We start from the raw sequence: 8,801 nt of genomic DNA, 5'->3' as shown, positions 1-8,801 counted from the left end.
GGGCCTTCAATAGATCCTGGAAACTACAGACTCATTAGTCTGACTAGTCTTATTTGCAAAGCCATGGAAATTATCACCGGATCAATCCCACTTTGGCTTTGTCAAAGGATGGTCATGCTTACTGAACCTGAGGGATTTCTTTGTAAAGATCACTAAGGCAATGTATGAGAGGAGAAGGTGCATACTGGCTACCTAGATCTGGTTAAAGTATTTGATACGATACCCCACTCAGGCATTATCAACAAATTTATGGAACTAAGCATAACCCCCTTTATAACACTCCGGATAGCTAGCTGGCTCATGGAGATGACCAAGAGGTTAGGCTCAGTGAGGCCACCTTCACAAAGACGATGGTTACCAGTGGAGTACTGTGAAGGTAAATTCACGATAGTGGAATAATTCTAATAGTGGAAACAACATAGATAAAATGCATACATGCTCATTAATTATTTTCAGAAGTCACCCATCAATCCATCATAGAAAATAATGCCCCCTTTGGTATGTACACCTGACGTGACCAGTGACACATGCAGCAACTGGAAGCCCACAAAGGTTATTTACAAAATGAATACAGGGAGTTAATACAATGACCTATGCTGATTGCCGGAAAACCCTGCTTCTTCTTTTATCATAAAGACTTTTGAGACGTGATCTTTGCCTGGTGTACAAGGCATCCCTGGATTCCGTTCAGACATTATCAGAGCTACTAGATTAAAAGGCCTATTTTTTCTTGCGGTATAAATATGACACGTTGGAGAGATAAATATGTTTTCAGAGAATTCCATTTCTTTAGGGACGTTCTTGTCTAACTTAAGCGGAACTCAAGAACTTATACAAGGGAGTAGCTGGCGGTTCCTATGACAACAAGCTGTGTCAAAAACTTTTGGAGCCAATGGACCTCCTGAACGAATGGTGGCAGTATGGCAAAACAATCGGAATTACTGCAACTGTTCGGGATGTGCTAAAACCCAAAAGCAATGTAGAGCGTTAGGACGCATTGCCGTCATTGATTGTTGTTGGTAACGGCTGTGGAGGAGTCGGGTTTTGAACTACTTTGTAGCTGCGGCGGGAGCTACTCGCGGGAGGGTGGTTAATTGTGCTGCTTGGCAGCAGTGTCAAAAGCTAGGGACACAGAGCATTGCAACTTAAGCCTGCTGCAGTGGTAAGTGGGGAGGCAGGTTGACAGATTGCCATACGTTACTTCTTTTTGGGTTTATTTTTTATGTGTATACAAAGTACAGTTAATCGTCATGGATATCAATGTGAGAAATAGACAAAGGGAGCGTAGGGTATATAGAAATCAAGAAGAATACTGAATTGGTAAAAGACGCTACACTGCTAGCCTAGTATTTTGTAGTTAATCAGAATAGCTAATACACATTAATAAGTAATCCCGGGTAGCCACATTTAATTAATGTATTCTGTGTGCGGTTCAATAGTGAATATTTATATTGAGTTAACTGACACATTTGACCGAAGGTGGGAACGGATAATTTCGAAGATGTAAACACTTGTGTTTCTTCTGGATGGCCACTGGTAATGTTTGTATATTGTTTTGCTTATCCCATTTGTAGTTGGTGTATCTCGGGGGGTTCTTTCCGTGGACTGACTGCTGATTGCATGCACATAGAAATTATTTATAAATGACAGATGTTGACTTGTGTTATAGATGGACTGCAGCAGTATGTTGAAGTAAATGATAGAAATCCGTTCTGTGGATTGCAGATGTTTTGCTAGAAAGGAAAGGTCAGGGTCACTTAATACACAGTGATAAATTGCATGTATGCTTGTTGGAAAATGCATGGTATTGCTTGACGTACTGTGAAGGTAAATTCACGATAGTGGAATGATTCTACTAGTGGAAACAGCACTGATAAAATGCATGCATGAATGTTAATAAATTATTTTCAGAAGTTAAAGGATCTTCATGTTTTGTTAGATTACTCACCTGAAGTACATTGCCAAATGTTTTGTTTGGTAGAAGGTGAGTTTTATGTGTAGTGTTTAGCACTAGTGTGTACTGGGTCTGAAAAATTGTTTTGTGACATTCCTAGTGAACTGTGAATAAAGAAATATATTGACTATTTTTATGAAAATAATTATTAGCCTGAGTTCAGTAAATTAAATATTGATTTGTAACTGGTGACCTGCAGTAACTGTGCCCAGAAGTTACTCAGTCATTTTACTGTAACACATCAAAAGTGCAGACTGTTGGAAGTGTGATTATATGTGAGTGTAATACTCTCCAGCCCACTTTCTGCAGGTGTGGGTGTAATATTGGTGATTTACAGTTATAGGGACATGGCATGGGAGACTGGCATCCAGTTACATTACTTCACTTGCACTTGAATACTTGGAAAATAGTCTGATATTAATTGGAAATTTAAAATAACTGTGTAAACACCTAATATTTGTAGTAGCTGGATTCCATTTGCATGTGATGAAAAAAGCAGAAGACATAATGTTAAAAAAAAATAAATTTTAATAGCATAAGTAATTAAGAAAGCACAGTAGTTGCAGAGTCCATTTATTTTGTGTAGCCCTGCAAACTTTGTGATTATAAAATTTCTTTAGGGCACAAAGTGGGTAGCTAGTGAATCCCCATATCCTGCAGAATGGCAGAAAGTATACTTTTGAGGTAGGTATATGGTGTGCAATGTTAGTGGGTTGCATTTTGACATTTTCTTTTGAAGTACATGTCAAAGTAAGAAAAGACACAGTGTATCTTTTATGTGCAAGTATATATTGGAATTTGCAGAAATAGACTTTTAGTAGTGAGTGTGGCATTCTTAATTCATGTTATATGTATGTAAGGGGAAGTAGATCTTTGCTAATTATGATTTGCAACTGGTGTTTTTGCATACATGTCTATATTTACAGTACACACAGTTAGTTATAACATGCTGTTGATGAGTATCAGAGAAAACCTATATTAGCAGATGTATGTAGTAGGACAATTGTCCAATGAAATATATTTGTACTAGAAATCAAAAACATGCAAAAGCGATGTTTATGTTTGGCCCCGAGTTCATAACTGGGCCTTCCTTTGGTTTAAGACCCCTTCCATTCTTGATACAAGTTCAGCTTCTCATTACTATTATTTCTTTGTTGAGAACTAGTCCAGTATAGCATCCCCAACGAAAAATAACTATTTCCGTATGTGAAAAAACGCTTGTATGATTTCACGGATAGGTGGCAGTACACTAAATACTGAAAGTGTGGTAAGAGACTTAGGGACACAGGTGGACAATGGTCTCACCTTCGATAACCACATCGCCACAACAGTCTGGAAATCCTTCTATGTGGCACACCTCATCACTAAGGGCTTTTCATCCAGAAAAATGGAGGCCATTGTCCCACTGTACTCATCCCTCATTAGACCCATTTATGGAATACAATGCCCCGTTTGGTATGTACCTCTCAAGACATCTGCAACAACTGGAAAGTCTGCAGAAATACCTCACTAAAAGAATCACAGGCCTAAAGAAGATGCCCTACGCTGGCCGCCTTAAAAACTCCAGCTATACTCTGTCACATATTGTCTACTCAAACGCGATCTCTGCTTAACATACAAGGCCATGTCAAACCCAGAGCAGTTGGACCTGCTACATTTAAAGAAATCTCAATCCCTCAGAGCCGCATGCTCCAGGGATCTAAACCTTGTCATCACAATAAACAAAACAAGCTGGAGGGATAGGTTCCTGACTCAGAGACTCCCCAGACTCTGGAATAGACTGCCCATACATGTCAAGCAGCGTGCCTCTTTGGCCCTCTTCAAAAGGAACTTTGACGATTGGATGGGAGAAAGGAAATTCACCCCGGGGATCACGTCAGTCGCCCTGCTAGACAGGGGTCCAGGTAAGTAAATAGTGTGGGAGGAAATAGCCAGGGAATTGTTATGGCTAAGCTTGTATATGCCCTAGGGCGGATAGCCTAGTACCAACCTATGAACCAGCCTTTGTGAGTTTGGGTGGTTGCGCATTAGTTATGGTGCAATGTCAGTTCATGACCCTCATTTCTGCAGACTCTCTATGCAAAATGTCATTAGACTAACTGTTCCTGACAGTAAGTGAGATGGGGTTTTAAAGTCAGGTTATGAAAGTCATATTAGTAAAAACAGTTTTATTGCATTTATTTTTCTTAATCTAGTAAAATCCACTAGGTAAAATACATCATTTCATGAATGAAACGGGAGCTTTGGTCTGATTAAATTATTTATGTTTACATATTGTGTGTTTTATCTTAAAAGGATCTTATTCCTCATAGCTGTAATCCTCTGTGCTGTGTCACCAGGCTTGGTTTGATGCAGTATGGAAGTGAGACATCAGAATGACAGACCTAATTTAATCCTTTCCATCATAATAAGAACTGCCGCAAAAAAGCCTGAGGCAGAGTCACTGTTTTGCAGATGGGATTTATTTACAAATGTCTAGAAATGTAGCTGAATGAATATCATGACATTACCCTCTGTATCACTTTTCCTGTATGGCAGAAATGGCTTGTTGATATTATGCTACTGGGATGCTTAATGGAAGGCATCCTTTTTTCATCATGCATTAGTTAAATGCATTTCTTGTGATAGTTTTTGAAATGCTATCCTTTTCTTAAAATAACTGGAAATTTTATTTCTAAAAATATGGTAGATATTTGTGTTTGATCCCAGTAACCTGTAGAGATCTGAAAGGTGGGCTATGACCTCTGGAGCTCTGCTACAGATTTCATAAAGCCTGCTTCCATGTTCAGACACTAAGTTGCTCAGTTTATGTTGGATCATGACCAGAAACTGAATCTATAGGCTTTTGTATTTCCATGCATTTATGTGGTTTTCATGCAGAATCAATTTATATCCAAAGAGGTTTGCAAGCAGCTCATGATGTTCTGGACTAATTTTGGTTGTGAAAGAATCTTTACATTCACTCCCATTCCCCCTCATTTCACTGTTATTAATGAAATTAAGTGAGGAAAGAACAAAGTGGCTTCTTAGTGGCTTTAAAATATCTGAATCTGCCACTCTGTGATGATTTATTTTAGCAACACTAGAAGAGGATTCTTCATCCCATACTATACAGTCTACATTTCGTAGCATCGTTGTCAAAGTTCTGGTTCCACATGTTATGAAGAAATCCTGCTTGTTCCAGTGGGAATATTTTCTACATTGGTGCCAGAAGAAAAGTTTCACTCTGGGTTAGGTGAATTTGTTTATGGCTTTTATTGTGTTTGATAGAGCTGCTTGGTCTGAAATTGTCTGGCTTCTGTGTTGATACTTTGACCTTGGCAGTCTGCTTGCCTTGGATAATTTCACTAATTCAGGTTTTTTTGATTAAGCTTTTACTGAAATGATTATTAAATCTCTAAGTCCAAAGAAGTTGGTGTTTCTACAGTGTGGTATTAACTTTGTAGTGGAAGGTTTGGCCTATTCCTCCTTTGAATTGCCTGGGGAAATTTTCTTGCAATGCTTATCATTGAAGATTTCTTTCTATTACTCTATCAAGAAATATATAATGTGATGTTACATTCTGTATCTTACATGGTGTTCTACAAAGGCAGGATATGCCTTAACCCATCCGTCCATCCTCCATCATGCCTATCATTATTTTGGAGATTGCTCTTAATCAGAAGATTTACCAACTTTCTTTCTGTACTCGGCTGCAAAATGTGGTAGAATGGCTGGTTTACTGTATTAACCCCTGGAGATGAGAAGGTATATTGTTAAGATTCAAGCCAAGCACTTTTTTTCTTTTGCATTGATTTTGTTTGGGGTTCTGCTGAAGACAAAAATTATTTGTAGTTGACTGGCTAACCGTTTATCTAATAGCTTTTGCTGTGTTGAGATTGCTAAGCTTCTCATCAGTTTAGAATGCCATTTTGTTTTACATGTAATAGCTTGCATTTTGAGCTGGCCTTTTTCCGAGTGGACAAGTTCCCCTCACAGCTCTTACCTCCATTATCCTTATACTTAGTATGATCATTTTTTGGTTTCTGCAACTTGGAGCCAGAACAGAGCCCTTATCTCCACAATTTCATGTGATAAATGTGTCTTTCGGATTCCTGTTGCGTTGCATAGTCCTTTTTAGAGCTTAGTGTGCTACAGACATATCTGCTTTTGCAGCTTTATCTAGGGGATCCATAACGAGATATTTGTGAAACGTGCATGCCCTCTTCTGATCTGCATGTTTAATAAACATTATATGCTGAGTTGTCATTCTGAAGCTAAGGGAGAATTTGATAAGGTGGTCCTTCAGAGTATGTCGAAGCATGCCTTCTCCCAACTGTAGATGTGTAGTTTACTACTGTATTCAAAGTTTATTTTTTGCTCTGTTGTTACTCCAGCCCTTCATTGACTTTCAAAATTCATCCCCTCATTTTTCCTCTAGCCCTTTATTGACTTTCAAAATTCATCCCCTCATTTTTCCTCCAGTTCATTCCGATATCCTACTTTATCCCTCTCCTAGAGCAAGAGCCATATGTTTCATTTATTTCTGGGTGACTGATGCAAGGTTTGAGGGTAGCAGCAGCAGTGTGTCACGTGCTAGAAAAACTAGTGTTTTTGACCAAGTCCTAATCCTGACTCTACCTACGCCCACTCTCTGTCCAAAGGGCTGGCTTCTGATGGGCCTGTGAGATGCACTGCTGCACCTCTTTGTGATGTGATCTGTTGGCTCTTTACCCTTTGAAGTTGAGCAAGTCTTTGATCCCAACCTACACTGGAGCTTTTTCCATAGAGAGAGTGCCTCTGAGCACATGCCCATTTCCCACTTCCTAGTTAGGGTGAGCTGGTTAAATGTTGTCATTCCTTTCCTTTCTTCTCCTGGGATTAGGTCCATTTTTTGTCAGTGAGGTGTCTGTGGTGTTTAAGCCACATCATGTCATGGTTAACATGAAATAATCAAGTTTGCTAACAGTCTTGGTTTTAGCAGCATATTTCCAGACCTGGGTAATGCCCTTCCATTGCACAGGCCAAGTTTTAGATTTCACTCCCATGCCTGAAGTGCAGTGACATTAAGATCGAGAATGTTTGTTAGTGTGTGTCCCGGTATTGTAAGCTTAGGATGCATAAACCGCAAAACCCCACCCCTCTACTGAAATAGGTGAGCTGATAAAATACTAGTACATTTTCTATTCGCTTCCACCAACTGGACAAACCTGTCAACATCTTCACTTAAGAATTCTGGATAAAGAAACTAATATATGAGGAGCACATTTTAAAAATTACTTTAATTCACATAAAAGTTTAGTAGAGAAACAAGTTTTACATTAACCTGAATTTTCTGAAGAGTAAGAGATATGAAATTCTGATGTCTGCCATTATTGTCTGACTGCAGTCTTCAGTAATATACCAGAAAATCAAAAATGGTTTGACGGTAAAATTAGGAACATATAAAAGGTATGCTGGGGGTTGCTAGTCAAACCCAGGTCACCTAGGCTGCAATCAGGACTCCATTCTGCTTGTGCAATTATATTTAATTGTAGTATTTAAGTTAAATAGTGCAGCATATTGTGAGAGTAAGTTGTATGAAATATAAAGCTTGAGTTTCAATTAGATTATGGTAGTGATCATTTAGTAAACAGTGGGCCGGATTTACGAAAGCTTGCACGGAGTTGTAGAGTAAGACCTCAGACAGCCAATATGTCTGCCGAGCGATCCAGCAACAGCCAGCAGGGCGTGCATGAGAGCTTCTAAAGCTACTCTTGCATGGACAGCGTCATGGTATGCAAATTACCTCATTTGCTGCTGAAAGGTATGCAAATGAGGTAAATTTGCAATCCATGAAACACTAACCTGTCCGTGGAAGAGTAGTGTTATTTGCAGAAATGTACTCTGTTGGTAACAAGAGTACCGTTCTGCAAATTGCTAAACGGAGCTATGACAGCTCCAAATAAAGGATGCATTCAGTTGAGGAAGCATGCCAATGGCCAAATATAAGGCCATTGGCATTTTTAAATGTTTAAAATTATTAAAATCTAATTTTTTTCTCCGATGTTTAAACATAGTGCAGCGCCGCACAAACGTGTGGCGTTTAAAAAAAACAAGAAAATAATTTCAAAATAGCCAAAAATAGGCATTTTCACTAAAAAGCTTATCCTGCCATGCAGGTGAATGGCAGGCTGAAGACAACATGGCCACTGAGTAGTGGTTGCTAAGGGGGAGGGGGAGCTCAGTGTGAGAGATGTAACCAAGCATTAGTAGGCAATCCTATGCAAATGAGGATAAGGATAGTGAATCCCAATTTTCCCCAGCATGTGAGCCATGTCCCAAGAGTTTAAGTGTAGGAGTCAGTGAGTAGTAGAGTAGAAGATAGGTGGTGTCATGAAGGGGTATGTCAGAAAGGCTGTATGCTTATTGGAGCACAGTGTCCTGTGTTTGCCCTGAGTTGCTCAGAATTGCAAGCGGCGTGTCTACAGTTGTCCTTTTTGAAAACCAGAAACCAAAGGTGTACGCTGTGAAAATATCTGAAATTTCTTGCAAACGGGCACGCAGCATGTGCGCCCGTGTGCGTGCGTTTGTGCTGCGCTGCCCCAGGCAGAAGCAGAAAGGGAAGAGGAAGGAAAAGAAGTAGTAGGAAGTTAACCAAGGAGAACTAGCAGAGCTGCCAGGTGAAATATATCAGAATCAGCCAATTACACAGGCAGCAGACTAGCCCAGTGCAGCCCAGCACTTTAAACTCTGCAAATAGCATTCTTCCTTGTTTTTTCCCCAAGAACTCTGCAACCCTGCAGTATACAAAGAGGGAAAGCTTAAAAACTTTAAAGTCAGACAAAATGTTAGGGGCTGCTCTTGCTGTCATAAACCAAGATGTGCA

General features: G+C 39.5%; 1 protein-coding gene across 4 annotated transcripts in view; it reads left to right on the top strand.

The window, feature by feature from the left end:
* The first annotated feature begins 980 nt into the window (after nt 1-980).
* HYLS1 (HYLS1 centriolar and ciliogenesis associated) overlaps nt 981-8,801 on the top strand; it is a 418,183-nt gene continuing 410,362 nt past the window's right edge. For 2 of the 4 annotated variants that reach the window (XM_044060529.1, XM_044060528.1), the window contains exon 1: nt 983-1,162. The gene's annotated coding sequence lies outside the window, so the exon portion shown is untranslated. Of the gene's footprint in view, nt 1,163-8,801 lie in introns of all 4 variants that reach the window. The other 2 variants (XM_044060530.1, XM_044060531.1) reach the window with 2 other exon arrangements.

This window comes from Protopterus annectens, chromosome 2.part0, assembly GCF_019279795.1.
Source record: "Protopterus annectens isolate FY-2018-M chromosome 2.part0, PAN1.0, whole genome shotgun sequence".
In the NCBI taxonomy this organism is placed as follows: Eukaryota; Metazoa; Chordata; order Ceratodontiformes; family Protopteridae; genus Protopterus; species Protopterus annectens.
Note: the sequence above shows the minus strand (reverse complement) of the source record. Positions and strands in the feature narration are given on the sequence as shown.